This window comes from Cygnus olor, chromosome 5, assembly GCF_009769625.2.
Source record: "Cygnus olor isolate bCygOlo1 chromosome 5, bCygOlo1.pri.v2, whole genome shotgun sequence".
Lineage (NCBI taxonomy): Eukaryota > Metazoa > Chordata > Aves > Anseriformes > Anatidae > Cygnus > Cygnus olor.
The window spans coordinates 44,109,411-44,125,512 of NC_049173.1; the positions used below are offsets into that span (position 1 = coordinate 44,109,411).

At 34.0% G+C, this 16,102-nt stretch overlaps 1 long non-coding RNA gene across 1 annotated transcript in view; it reads left to right on the plus strand.

The window, feature by feature from the left end:
- Positions 1–16,102, plus strand: part of LOC121070699 — a 213,828-nt gene that overhangs the window by 76,231 nt on the left and 121,495 nt on the right. The window lies entirely within an intron of this gene.

Below are 16,102 nucleotides of genomic sequence, written 5' to 3' on the forward strand. Positions count from 1 at the left end.
CATGAAATGTTTAGTTAATTAGTATAGATTTAGCTGTCATTTATGTAAGAGGTTATAGATAGGAGTACTCCTGATTTACTATAGAAGTGAAAGCATATTGATAATTATTGTAGAACATGTTGCTTTTTATGATATTAGGAAGAAATTGTAATCTGCTGCTGTGAATCAAAATCATTCTACATTGAATCATTTGATCTCATTGTATGTGATCAAAAAATTCAGTGAAATAATTTTGAGTGAAAAAATTAGTTTTTCAGTATTTTTGCTTATATTTGTAGGCAAGCTTTGAATCCATTATTGTGAGCTTGACAGTAAACAACAGCTGAGACTGAAATAACAAGATTAATATTTATAAATGCTATCAAATATCTTTGCCTACAGAGTGGTATACTGAATGTAATTTTAATATCAGAAGGCAATCCCATGTCATTAAGAATAAAATTATGAATATTTTCCATATATAATGAACACATTCTGTTGCTGAGATGTAGAATGTCATTTTTGTGTGCTCTAGTTTGATTCTGTTGATGTTAGCAACTCAGATGACCTGGCAGACAGTCTGGTCATTCCCTGTGAAAGTTCAGCCTTTTTAAAATTATCAGAATTCTGCTGATACAATTGGTTTGACAAAGCATTTTTAATACTGAATTATCATATAAATATTTTAACCTATTTAACATTAACACCAGTACTTTTACTTGAGGAGTACAAAAGCTGCATGTAAAGTTATTTAGTAGACTGTGAAGACATAAATAATGGATATTTAAAACACTTTAGGTGTCAAATCAGATATTGCCACTATTAAGATGCTCAGGATATATTTTTGGTTACATGAAATTAATAAGCATGACCTTTTTAAAAACAAAACAAAACAAAATCTATGTTAGTGGAGTTACTGCAGTAATGGTGACATATAAAAGCTTGCAAAAAGCGTAAATCTTTCATTTCAGCATCTTCTTTCACCATAATTACTAGATCTGTTCTGTAAATGAAGGGTAAGAGCATGATTTCTGTGCTTTCTTAACTCAGCTGTGGGAGGTTGGGTGTTAGCAATAAAAAATATTAAACGTGAGAAGGCTTGAAAGCTGGGTACTCAGCGTAATGAAGCTCCCTGGTCCATACCTACAATCAGTCCACTTTCTGCCTTCACCATTGTGTTTTCACTTCTGTTGGTTTTCATTTTCTAAAGATCTTTTTGTATTGGTAGAGACATTATGCTGAACTTTGTCTAATGTTAATACTTCATTTAGGTGTAGTACTTCACATTTGTGGATGCAAAAATTAGAGCCCTATACATCTTCAGGATTGACTTAGCAGTAACAATGTTGTTGTTCTGCATAAAAAGGAGCATCACCTATTCACTGTGGGAATATTTATTTCCCCTGACTTTTTTTTTTTTAAAAAGGTGTGGTGGTCCTTAACTTACTGAACAAAACATACTGTATAATAACTTAGACTGATGGTAAAATTCTGTATGAACAGATATTGCAAAGAACTCTTACGTGGCATTTTACATCTTTGTCATATGCATCATTTTAGAGTTTGGTTATAGATAAAATATCAGCCATTCAATTGTTTTAAACTATTTTTTCTAGCTTAAGCATTTTATGAAAACCAAAACAAAGTATGAGGTGGATATACAGTTAATCACTCAAATGTCAGTGATCAGGAAATATAGATGTGAAACAGTTTGATATGGGCAGATGTGAATCTGCTGAACATGAATGTGGTATTTTTATAATAATCTCAACTGGACTGAGATTTTTCCCAAAGACCTCTCTCTCTATTTTAGGAGGTAACAGTATATGTCTGAAATGTGTCTGGATAATGACATTCTGTCCTAATCAAGAAAAAAAAAAAAGTTTTTTAAGGTGTGACTGGTAGAATAGAGCAGAGCAGTAACAGCAATTAAGAAGATTGACATGCAGAGAAATTGCAGCAACCTTTATCATACACCAGAAAGTGCTCCTACGAGCTCCCTATCACAGAAAATGATGTGTGTGTGTATACTTCTGGTTTCCTAACAACTATGTCTACAAATGTGGTTCATGATTCTGAATGTGAAGACATGCCCACCAACAAAGGTTACAAAACGTTATTTCAAGTCAGCCTAGCTGTCAGACGTATGATAATGTTGTCTTTTAATGATACAAGGGCATATGAAGTTTGAAATCCAAAGCATCAAACAGTTATGAGTCTACACAAAATATCTGAAATTCTACTGTGTACATACTCTGCCAAGATAGCATTAATCTTTACTTGGTGTTTCATTATATAATTCATACTGAAAGAAATATGTGAAATATCAACTCATTGCAAATATAAACACAAAAGTATTGAGATAATACAATCTAAATCTTTTTTTCAAATCAAAGCTACAAAAGAAATTTAAGAATATATGACCTCCAAACAATACTCTTCCATATTAAAATATTATATATTTATTTTATATATTATTTATTATGACAATTTTATTAGAAAAATATTGTTACATTTTGCTGGAGATTTTTGGAACATAAAATATTTATCTGAACAGAAATCCATATATTCATTGACAGTTACAGGTATATAGAATTTACCTCTATGAGAAGATATCATTGGTCTTTTTGTTGAATGAACCGAATTATCATTTCATTTACTGAATATTCAAGTAACAAAGAAACAAGGTCAATAATGTATTACAAATGCATAGCAGAATCCAATAATCCTATGAAATTCTTGCTAATATTCAATCTCTCTGAAATAAATAAATAAATAAATGGACTTTGTAGTGGACCTTATAAGCCAAGATAGGAGTCCAATTCATTTAGATACACACACAAGATATGCCCTGCTGGGGTCGGACGTGTGAATTTGGCCATCCAGAATGTTATTCTGTCTCCAATGACAGCTACTGGAGATAATATGTATTGAAAGCATGTAAGCCTGGCCATGTCCTACAGTCCACCCTCTTCTGGCTCCCCAGCACCCACAGTTGTTTTAGAAGTTGTTCTAGGGGTTGCTAGAGAATACATCCCTTCCCGTTTTCATTAGGATTTGTTTAGGAATCTTTGTCTGTGAAAACAGACCATTATTTACTTAATTCTCTTTTGTAATAGACATTTGTATTTTGGAAAGATCTGGTATCCTTATTGAATTGAAGGTGGGAAGTTGTCCTGTTTTCGTCAGCATTAAATAAGTTCTTACCTTTGTTAATTATATACATTTACATTATCTATATATTTATATAATGATATGTTACTGTATTACAGTGTGTACTATATAGTTATACAAATAATACTAAAATAAAAAAACTTTTTAATGAGGACAAAGAAATCATTCCTATTTTCATAATCTGTGTTCAGTGAATTAGTTTGGTGTCTGTGCAGCAATTTTGCACAACTGATTTGGCGATGCAAATACCTGCTGTTTCAGCATCAAAATACAAAATACAGTAAAGACTACCAGAACAGTAAATGATAAGAAAAGTTATGATCTTAGTTCATTATCCTGTAGACATTGCTTTGCCTTCTGTATGAGATTAAACTTACTCAACAACAAATTTGTGCAACAGGAAGCCAGTGAACTACACACAACCAATAAGTATTAACTTATACAGTAAATGCATGTGGCTATAATGTAGGAAAAAGCTGGATTTGGAAATTAAAATTCTCTATGACAAGACAGAAATGATTGGTACTTGCATAGAATATTCATCATCTTTAAATTTTTGTGCAGCCATCCATTTTTACAGAGAAAGTAAAAAAAAAAAAAAAAAATTTAACCTTTGTGCTTGTGTTTCTTATACTCCAATGCATAGTCTAACAATCTTGCATTTTCTGCCCCTGTGATTTTTTCTTAACTCTGCAGTATGATCTTTATGTAAACAAAGCCTTACTGAAGTCTATATTAAATTAGCCAATTAGTAATTACAGAATGAGTTTGATGGTATTTCAAATATGTCAGTTCTCTTCTGCTTAGTTCTGTGAAGCTTATTGGTAAAACTGCATAATACAAAAATATTCATGTCTGCTTCTTGTGCCTTTTTTCACTTGCATTCTAGTTTGTTGATAAAAACAGTAAGTGTGATTTGTCAATCATAAGAAAGATTTTCTTACCAATTACAGTATTATGAAACCTTCAGATTGATGGCATGGAAATATGTCTTCTTCCACCATCTCCACATTCCCTTGCAAATGTTATATTACAATACATTGACAAACAATGCTTTAAAGGACAAGCTCACAGCCTTTGATTCTTGGGCAGTCTGTTGCTTATAGGACTACTGAATGTTGCTTAAAGATATGGAAAATAGAGAAATTTAGCATAACAGAGTCTTGCTTAAGTGGCACTGCCCAAACACACCTAAAAGTTCAGAACCTGTGGAAAAGATGATGGAAGGAAACTAGGTAACTTCAGTCCTTGGCTTTTCTATTAAAAAAGTCTTTGATCTGTATCTCCAAACTTTCAACAGCACATCTAGCTATCCTCTGTAGCACTGAAATGTGTTGTATTAAAGGATTAATCTCCATCATTTACCCTCTTGGTTTGCCTTTCTACAGTAGACTCTCAGACTGACACAGATTTACTCTAACACAGAGTCCTACTACAAAAAGAACTCAGGCTGTGTTCCTGCATATTTCTCCAGTCCTACAGAACGAGATGCGTTACTCTGTAGGAAGGCTGGGATGTGCTGTTATTCTATAGGCCAGAAGTTTAATAGGCCATTTTTATTAGGTAGCCATAAACCATTATCAGAGGTTGGAGAGATAATCCTCAGAAGTTCTCAAATATTTTTTTAAGCCAGTTGAGAAAATTTTGTATTCAGGTATCTTATTGTCTGTGGATAATTTTGTACCTAACATCATGAAGGTTTACAATATCGCTAAACCTGAAGATATTTAAATGAAAAGAAAAACAAAACAAAACAAAACAAACGAACGAAAAAAAACAAAGCAGTAAGCAGAGATTGTGAATATCATATCTGTGAATATTTCAGATTAAGAAGAGTTGGGTACATTTTACTCAGTTTCACCTCAGGTTTTGATGCTTTTTTTTAATGCCTAGGTTCTTCTTCTAGTATATGTACACTAAAGATAGGGTCGGGAGGGGGAGACTTTGGGGGAGGGAATAATCATCTGTATAATCCTTGTTATTGTATCTAAAGTGATAGTTGAGGGCTAGGAGCTGAAACAATATTTTATGAAAGTATCATGTTGAAGTTTTTGCAGGTTTCAAAATATTTAAATATGTAAATTTCAATGAAGAGACTTCAGATTTTTTGATAGCCTAATGATTTTAAGCATCTCATTTCTAGTCAAACACTGACAAAAGATGTTCAGATTGCAGTGTGAGATGGTTTCTATGGTTACAGTTGTTTCCTAGCATTTTAGTGACATCTTTTGTGAGCATTGGCTGCTTCACTTATTTGTCACTAATGTATGTGTAGAACTATAGTTAATAGCCTTGGGCGGACAATTTTTTTTTTCTCTGAATGGTGGTATTGTTTTTTAGCAGCATTTTTCAATAAGGTGACAATGCACTAGAATACTAATGGTATGTATGGTATTTTAAGATGTCAAGTTTTCAATAAAATGGTAATGAAAATTTTGCATTTCATTTAATAGCTAAATATTCATGAATTTTTCACAGTATGATCAAGTGAGCAAAAAAATAAAGAAACTGTATAATGTGTAATACTAAACATCATAAATTGAACTTCTTTTCATGCAATCTATTCAAGACTTTTTAATAAGTACCTCTTTATAGATTTAAGCCAGCTGCAATAAAGATATATAAAACTAACTGAAACTTTAAAAGAATTTAAAATATTTTGATACATCTTGTTTATATAGTAGTGTGAATGAAACATACATTATTAATAATATCCTACATGTGCAGAAGAAGTGTTATGACCAAAGACTGGGCACTTAATGTCTGATAAATAAGACTAAACAATTATATATGCAGATTCAAAGACCATTCTAAGTCAGAAATTATTTTGTTAAAAATATTTGGATTTATTTTCATTTACTTAATCACAGTGTTAAAGTGTGACTTATGATCAGCTAAGAAGAAATAGGTGCAGTATTATAATTTGTCTAGCATAATGCTATCAATTCCTCAGATTTCATTTCTACATTAGGCAGTAAGAGTTTTGCTGTTGTCTTTAACAGAAGAATTAGGTCATCAGGTGAAGTCCATGCCTATATATTGCCAGAGCCAGCAACCATATTTGCAGTGATTTATGACATGATTTCCCCCTTGAGCCTGTACTTAGAAGGCTGTCTTTTGCAGAAAGGTACCACTCTGCACTGAGAACTTTTTGTCAGCCAGGTCAGTATTTTAAATGTAGATTTTTACAATGCAAAAACAAAACATTATTCATCATAGCTAAGCTAAGGTTTGTTTCTCCTCTGTATATGACGGAGCTATCTATGGATTCAGTTAAGATCATAAGATCCTGTACTGTCAACTCCTTCACTGTAACATAACTTCAAGGCATATTTTTGCTTACCTCTAATTGCATTTTATTTTTTTAAGTATACTAGATTGGCTGCCGTGTTACTTCAAGTTATTTATTCTATTTACCTTTTCCTACAAAGTTAATACAAGTTTATACATACACTATCACACCTCCCAAAAGACATGTTTAGAACAGAGACATGGTCCAGAGCAATGGAAATTGTATAGTGAGTTTGCTCCCCTGTTACCACCTTGTCATTTGGGATGGATTCAAGACCTGTATCAACATATACAAAGTAGATGGCCAGAACAACTTAGGCAAAATAAAAGCAGAGGACAGATAGGTCTACTGCCTGTGCATGTAGGTGATAGAGTAATGTGCATTCTCTGCTTAAGAAAACACTAATGCCTTGAAGAAGTCAACCGTCACTGCACAGAGCCTCCTTACATCCATGACATTGTCAAGACAGCTAAAGGACCACAAAAAGCCAAAAGCCTCTGGTTACATGGTAATTGCTTCTGACCAAACTTTTTGCTCTACGCTACCCTGCAGACTATCCTTTGCACAGATATAGCCACTGACCACAATGAAAAAATCATGTTACAACTATTTTTTTTCTAATATGCCTCAAAAGCAAAAGAGTAGAAAAAGCACACCTTTCATCTAATTTACATCATGGCTTCCTTCCTAACCTTTGGCAAATTGTCAAATTTTTCACCTTACTGGGTTTTTTTTTGGACACTTGTTTAGTCAATTTTTCCTGTCTCTTTTTAGGGAACTGTTATTTATTAAGATGGCTAATTGACTGAGACTTTCATTTGAGTGGTAGAATTATCCAAAGGTCTCTTGCTAATTTGCTCCTAATAGCAACTGTTTCAGGTTTAGCAGCAAAACAATTAGATCACATTGCTATCAAATATGACTGCTTGAGTGACTCAGGAATTTTAAACAGAGGAATCAAATGCAGTATTTACAGCTAGGATTGGCTATATATGTCTTCTTCCCTATAATTTATGCATTCTGTATACCAGCTGAAGTCACAAGAGTGGCTTATGCCAACTGAGAAGGAGATCTAATGTATCGGGGTCTTTTTATGTAACCTTCATCTGATAACTACACCTTCTAATCTCTGTAATCTCTTACAAAAATGGAGTAAGAATGCCTCTTAATGATTATGCCAGTAAGAGGGAAAAAAAAAGAAAACACTTCTTGCAGGCTGTGAAAAGCCAGATCTTCATAAGCTACATAATATTGTATGTATGCATGTCATTCTGATTTCCTGTTATGCACACAAAAAGAATTGACTAAACACCATAAATGCCCAAAACAAACAGTACTCGACAAGACTATTAACTGAGTGATTTGGGATTTAACATGCATTCATCATTAATCTTTTCCTTCAAAGATCCTCTTGTTTTAAAATATGCTCTCCTCACTAGTCTTATCTCGAAGTATAGAACTCCATTACTGTTAAAACAGCTCAGCTCACTTTCAGTAACTTGAATAATGAGGAGCATGGAGGAAACTTAAAAACTAAGAGTAAATGTAATTTAACTAGGATGCATGATTATTGTACGTGCATACAAGATATACACACTTTCATTGGTAGAAACTTAACTATAATCAATCAAGTGACTAACGTTAGTTTAAAAGAAAAGTGTTTCACATTTAAGAGTGATAAATAAGCATACAAAGCTGAAGAGAAATCTACCTTCTTCTAGAGGCAGCATTGTTTTGTTTTACATATAGCAACTGCTGTAATGAGATGTAAGCTTCTATCTGCATTTCAAAGCATCTTGGAAAATAAGAGAAAATGTTCCATTACTGTATTGAGCATACGGCACTGTATCACTGAGCATAAAGTAGTATCAGGTTTTTGACTGAGTAATCTTTCAGCAAGAGGCATGTTGTCAAAATGTCCCTCCAAGGATTTCTTATCTATATCTATATCATCTACATCTATATCTATATCTATATCTATATATGTGTATTGATGGAGTGTATGCTGATAATACATTACTGGTGAACCTAAGAGTGAATTTAAGTGTGCAACCTTTTCCTTTTTACAGTGATGGAAGTTATCCTAGTCCTTTGTAGTAGATGGTATTGACAGCACCATACTTGGAATAGCTGTTGTTGTAGTAGTTGATAGGATGTCCAGTTTGTCACTCTCAACTTATGAAATGGTGAGCGCAAGCAAGATGCAGTGTTAAGGCATGACACAATTGTTTTTCTGAATGTCTCAAACCACAGTCTGACCCTAAACTGAGGCACACCGTATACTATAGGCATCATCTAGACATGCCACTACATTACTCCTTCTAAGATATTTTCTTCCAGGTGTTCTTTCTGGGAATACAATGGAAGTTTAAGTGCAACTAAACTGAAGACGAGCTTCTATTATCGCTAAAGAATGCCTTCTCCTGAACTTCCTACTCCAAGCTCCTATTTGGAGAAAGAGAAATCTTTCATGAGAACTTATATTAAAGTTTCAGATCAGACAAATTAGGTTTTTGTCTTTCAGAGGATTGACCAACACATTGTACTTATTAGAAGAGCAAGTGATGGTTCCTAAAAACAAAGAATCCCCAATCTGACGAAGCTGCACTTTTTAGCATTCTAATCAAAAAAAACAGGGCTTCTTTGCTGTCCATCTTCTAGAGATAGTCTTACATTGTAGAAGTTACCCCTAAAGGAATAGATCAGGACATCTTATTTTTCATTCTCTTTTGTCACAGGTGCTGTGTGGAATAGTTTTCTTTGTCATCCCAAGTGTGCTATTGTATCTTCAGTCTTTTTACTGGTAATAATAGGAAAAAAGAGCTGAAGTATCCAAAGAGGAAAATTAGGTGCTGTGTCTTCCTAGATTTTTCTAACGTGCAACCATAACAGAGGCCATCAAGGAACAGCAAGGGCTGCTGCTGCTCCCTCAGGAACAGTAATATAGGGCAGGCTCCTCAACAGCTTGCATCAAACCCCACAGCACCTAAGCAGGGCAGGCAGTGCAGAAACAAAGAGGGCAGCTCAAGTCCAGATCATGAGGTAAACTGACGTAGCACAGCAATGTCTGAAAAACCCAAGCCCAGGCCCAAGCCCAAGCCAAGGCCCAGGCCCAGGCCCAGCCCTGTATGCCTACAACACAGGTCAGGCAAGTAGTGAAGGCACAGGCCTGAGTTTAAAATGGAGCCCGTGGGCAGAAGGTGTGGGTGGAGGTACCAAGTAGCCTTTTTTGGTCTTCAGGGTGGTCAGGGAGGCTTCTTTTCTATTCTACGCTGGGTGATTGTTCAGAAGGGGCCAGGTCACATGCTGGTCTTTATGTACACTAAGAATTAAGAGACCTGCCTTTAGGATAGCGTGAAAACAACCCTCAAATTAATATGACCTTAGGAAAAAGGAAATGTGATATAATCAGTACATGACTGAACATTTGGATGTCCTATGTACATGAAACCCTGTATGTTCCATGTCACAAAAATTTTTGCAACCCCAAAAATAATATTAGCAGAAATACCAGTCACAGCAGTGTTAGGTATGAACTCTGTGCTATACAACATATAAAGTAAAAAGAATATTTAAAATGTCTTTCAAAATATTTTATTTTTATAACTTTTTTGTCATAACTTTGTCACATTTTTAAAAATCTGTATGTCTTTACATACTCTGGCTTTTTTTAGAGCAGCTGCGCTTTTAATCTGAAGCAGTGCCTTTTCCTATTCAACGATGTTATCTTGTATTTTCTTAATGTTTAATGGTTATTACTATTATATTACCAAAGCTGCTGGTAGACAGCTTATGGAATTTTGTAAGATGTAAATGATACTTGAGAGTATGGTAAGTGTTTAAAAAAGATTGGAGATTAGTCCAAAAAAATATTGGAATAAACTATGGAAAATCATGAAATCTTTCTAGAAAGTTGCCGTTCTCAAATGTGCTGCAAGTTTTGTTTCTGCCAAGGATTATTTTTACAAGGCTGCTCTCTACTAATGGAGAGGCCCTCCATGATGCTGTGCCTGCTACTGACTGCTCAGGGTTTTGTTTTTCCTATTCACTATTCATACTAGATTTCGAGTTGTTTTTGTGCCTGTGAAACTGAAGACTAACAGTCTCTGGAGCCAAGCATAGTCTCTTTGTTGGGTAGAAATAAAGCCTACAGGAGAGGATGGATGTGCTCAGCGTCCCAGCAAGTGGCTTGAGATGAAGTGATATTGGCAGGATTCAGACTGAAATTATTACAAAACATGAATGCCACATGTGCAACTGCTGCCTGGCTGTTTCTGTGCTTCTCTCCTTTTGTTAAAAAGTGCTATCTTAAAAAAATAGTAATAACCTTGATCTTGTGCCATTGCTATCTGAAAATTGCAGGGTCTTATAGATCCCAGAATGAAAGATCAAGGGGGAAAATGATTGTTCTGCCAAACGTGAAGCTTTTATAATGACAGTATTATGTATTGCTTCCACAGAACAAGCCTTCCATTTAGCTTAGCTTGTAAACTAGCTTTACCGAGAAGTTTGGTGACATGCTGTCTCCTTCCCAAAACAATCTGAGAAAACTTCATTAACAATGGTAATTATTCAGGCCTGGCAGTAATTAATAGTAGATTGGCATATTTTCAGTTTTATTCATTTCAGTTGGGTTGTGCTAATACAAAGATACATGGGATTTCCTTTAGGTTAGATAATCACACTAGATTTTGTGATATTAAACTGAAGAAAAGCACTGTCTCAAGCCAGTTACAGGCAGGCTCCCTCAAGCCTGCCAATACATCTCAATGCTACTTGTGCTATCCCTGTTAGTCAGTCCTGGGTTTGTCAACAAGAAGTCATGCCAGCTGAGTAGTGGTTTTGTGATAAGAACAGTTGGAAATTAGTACGAGATCATTTTCACCTTAGAAAGAGTTTGAATTAAGTTTCAAAAATGAAAAGCTGGTACTTAACATCATTGTCTCTTGTTCCCCTTTTGTGTAATAATGTTCAGGTCTTCTACCATAACCTTCATTATTCCAAGTATCATTCTTATTAGTATAAATTCATCATAAGCATGTTAATCTCAGAGTCATGAAAGCTAAATTAAATTCTTTACTTTGCCAGAAATGTTTTAATAGTAGTGCAGATGACAGAAGATGAAAATATCTTAGTAGATATTCTTTTGTCTGAAATTAGAAGCAAGGGCATTACTGAAACCTAATTGCATTCCTTGATCCAATGAATTGTATTCAATACTGAACTGGCATAATTCCTGAAGACCAATTGCATTCCTTAGCCCTGATACTTGTCTGTAGAAAGAACAGCTAATGTTATTTCTTTGGTAACGTTACTCATTTTGGAATCAGTGCCCCCTGCATCCTTGCAAAATCTCATTTATCACCACACACTCAGGCATGACCTTCTAATAAACTTTTCTAGGACAAGCCTGGTGGTTGTTATAGAAAATACATTTCTTTGGCATCGCTCCAGAAAGCTAGGTATTTGGAACCTGGCTTCTCAGTCCAACCTGCTTAATGTCCTACTCCTTTTGTTGAATTAATGTCCTTCAACAATATCATGACAAACATGACCACTTAAGCTCTTCTGTTACTGTATTAGATTTCTGTTTCTCCACGGCTTTGTGTTCTTAACCCTGATTAGCTTTTTCTCTTTGAAGATGGCTTCTCTCCTAGCATACCTTTTTTTGAGTTGTGCCTTCCTAACAGCCACTAGGTGGAATCATTCTGGTGGCTTGACGGCCTTAATACTTTTTCCATCTCTTGGCTTATATAGAATATATGCAGTCTTGGTCTTCAGTACAGTGTCATGCAGGTACTGTACTAAGATACTGTTTATCAATGGTTAACAGAATCTGAGGAAGCTATATTTCCATAATTCTGTGGGCTTCATATTTTGGCTTACCACATACAGCAGTATATTGCCTTGATTCTGAATCACCACAATTCAGGATGAGTTGTACCTTGTTGATTTTCAAATGCTACACCATATTTAAATGAATTGAAAATGCTTGTTTCTTTGTCCTATCTTTTGGGGGAGAAATGTAACAAGAGGATTACTGAGATGACCACCAGAAATCTAAAATAGCATTTTTCACATTTATTCTTTTGAAGTGGTGAGATATATTTTAGTAATTTTAAAATCCCATCCTTAGAATAACAAGTGTGATCATGATGACATATAAATAGGGTATTTATTAAATCAACAAATTTAATTTTTTATTTACTATGAAGAACTATATGTCACATTTTGTCTTTTTTCCTCTAAAATTTACAAGTTCTTTACAAGCACTTATTGGAAAAATAAATAAAAATAAGAACACAGTTGGGTTTGAGCTGCTGTTTGATGAAGGTTCTAATTTTTATTCATCTTTGATTGAACTGTGACCAATTTAAGCCAAATTTACAGAAATGTTTTGGAGGTAAATAGTTCTGTTCGTGTGTTAGGCTTGCTCTGGATTAATCTTGTTTGCATATTTCAAAAAGCTATGTTTAGAGAAAAAAAATCCCAGTTTTACATTAAGGAATGTTTTAGTAATGAGAACCTTCTTTTTCCTTCTTTTCCTCTAAACATTAATTTCAAATTGCTTTTTTATAATTTTATTACTTTAGAAATTATGCTCTGAAGGATATTGGACTCTGTTACTCCTTTGGACTCCAGTGGTAACCACATATTCAATCTTTGAGTTATTTTCATTTCATTCTAAGTTTTGACCATAGTTATAAACACACAGTTTCATCTGACTCAATTACCTGTGCTATAATAAGATATTTTACATTCCAATATTGCTGTATATGTAAGAGTAGTTCCCATTTCTTTATAGCTCTTGCTGAATTTTATGTTCATGACTCTGCTTCACTCCCTTCAGCTTTACCTCTACTGATGATACAGAAATGACTCAGAGTCTATCACCAACATTTTTTAAATTGAAACCAAAGATCATGTACCTCATTCACACTACTAGCACAATGCAATTTCAGATTACTCTATATTTTCTATAAAGTGATTGTGAAGAGATGCTGTAGTATGTCAAATGCTTAGGCAAAAATTTTAAATGTAGTTTAATGTAGACTTTTTCAAAGTGTTTGTATTGAATAATTTTTGATTTTTGGACAAGCCATGAGAAGAACGTTCTGTTATAGTAGCACATGTTTTAGATGGGTCTTATCCAGAGGGATAAGCTCATACAGTTTTTTTTTACAGATGGGATAATTAAAGGACAAAGGCCTTTTTTGATGTTGATACGATGCTGATTTTCACATAAGTCATAAAAAGAAGAGAAAGGAAAAGAAGAGAAAGGAAAAGAAAAAAGACAGGATTTGAACTAATAAAACCTGTGTTTTTCAAAGTGTCTGTAATTTCATTTCAAATTCCCCACACAGACACTTAGGGCATAGGACGTATGTAAAGAATATATATTCTTGACATGATATGGCTTAGAAGTTGCAGAATCCATAGCTCTTTTTAATCTTAAAACTTTAAAACTTCTATTTTGTGTTTTCTGAAACTGTTTTATTTGTGTCCTATATTAGGATAGACTTATGGGTTCTAAAATAATAACTTATAAGAAAAATTAAGTCTACACATATCAGAATTACAGGAACATGGGTGGAAGTTTGTCAGAGAGGTTTTGGCATGTCCATGATTGGATTTGCCCAAAAATTTGGCTGTATATGCAACTTAGATTTTGGACCTGACTTCAAAGTAGACCCTACTTTGAGCAGAGAATTGGGATATATGACCTCCAGAGATCATTTCCAACCAGAGTTGTCTTATAATTCAGAGCATGCATGATTCCTATAGAAGGAGTCATCTTCTGGCAAAACAGTCCCATAAGAATCTGTCTATTAGGAACTTACATAAAATTTTTAGTTTTAATTTCTAATTCTAAAATTCTATCTACATGTTCAGAATTTGGGTGATACTTAAAAACTTTATAAAGCGGAAATATTATCTGCTGTGTCAAGTCTACATTACTGTGCACCTAATTTTCATAGTCTTTTTTTTCCTATCTTCTGACTGAGTTTAAGATTTTATAATCTTGTAATCTGATGAGATCTAATTTTTTTCTGATTTCCTTCTTGTGTAATTGCTCATTTAGTGACTTTGTGATGAGCTGCCCTTTTGGATATAGTCATTGCCAAGGAAGTTTGTCTAGTGAAACCTAAATACTTATGTATTCATGGAAAATATATCTAATAGAAAAACAAAAATGTATAAGCCTGATTGTTTTAAAATGGGCTGAGATGTTCTCTGCTTATTCTGTTTGTGTAAATGAAGAGTTGCTTTAATATTTCCAGCAAGATGTCTTCACAATGTAAGTGTATATGACTGGTTATCATAAGGATAACATTTTACCATAGTGTAGGAGTAAAACCAGCTCTATTATACTGGACCATTTATTTCTTTTTAGCTAACACTTCCCTATAAGACACCTACAATTCTGAATTCTATTTTAAGGTAACTAAGTGACAGTTTGAATTTTAAACAAAAATTTATAAAGTGTACAAAGGATTTTTTTTGTTGTTTTCTTTAAAAATTGCTTATGGTTTTGTCCTAACAGCATTCAAATTCAAGAGGAGCTGCTAATGTCATCCTCTCAAACTGCAACCATGGATTCTATGTTTTTTTGAGGAATATGACTCATTTTCCAACAGCCTCAGATTATAATTCACATTTTCTGAGAACATAGAGTCCGGTTGTATATTGTATACAGTAGACAAGTATTATTCTTCAGGATAGCTAGGTATCTAGATTAACTCCACAGTGAAGTTCACTGCAGTTTTATCAAAATTTAGGTCAGGATTTGAACCTGTATCTGTAAACTTTTCATATAGGGAAGCTCTGTGAAAGCTGATACATGTCCCTGGCAGAAAAAGATGAGTCTGCTTCTGCACCATAGCAGTCTCTTTTAATTTGCAATACTTTGATTTCAACCTTCTTTTCCATCTTCATAGTATGAAATCTTTTCAACAAAAAAAAAAAAAAAAAAGAAAACATGTTTGAAAATATAGCTCACTTAATTAAGCAGTCTCCAGTTTATGTTGTTGAAAAAGTTTTTCAGCTCAGGTAGTAGTATGCCAGGGCTTTCTACTGATCAACTTTCAGAAGGACTAACTTTAAGCCAAACTGCCAAATTATGAAGCATGACAGGTCCCTGTCCCAGGGATGGGAACTGTGACAAGAACTCTTTTGCTATGTATAATAGTAAATCATCTTCTGATTTCATTTATTTTTGTATATTTCAGTGCAGCATCTTTCAGGTGGGGTTGTGGTAGAAATGTCATACAAAGCAGCTAGACTCCTTTTTCTTAATCTTTATTTGCTGAAATAGCTGAGAGTGTATGAAAGTTGCTGTAATTGTAATGTTTTTGTCCAGTTAGTAGACGTCTGTAAAAAGTCTGACATTTTCTGTAGTATATTATTATTCTTCATCATGTAGATTCAGTAAATTTGTTGTTACAAGACTGTTCCAGAATTCATTGATAATTCTGGTAATGCTCTTTCTCTCAAGGGAGAAAAAAGCATTTAATCATGTATCTAAGAAACCGTTCAAAAATAATTTCATGGTCTGTAAAAAGCACCATATTAAGGAAAAAAAGGAATAAATATCAACCAATTTGAAACTTTTTCCATGAAAGTTGGCATCCAGTTCTGGGAGTGTTCAGTAATTCT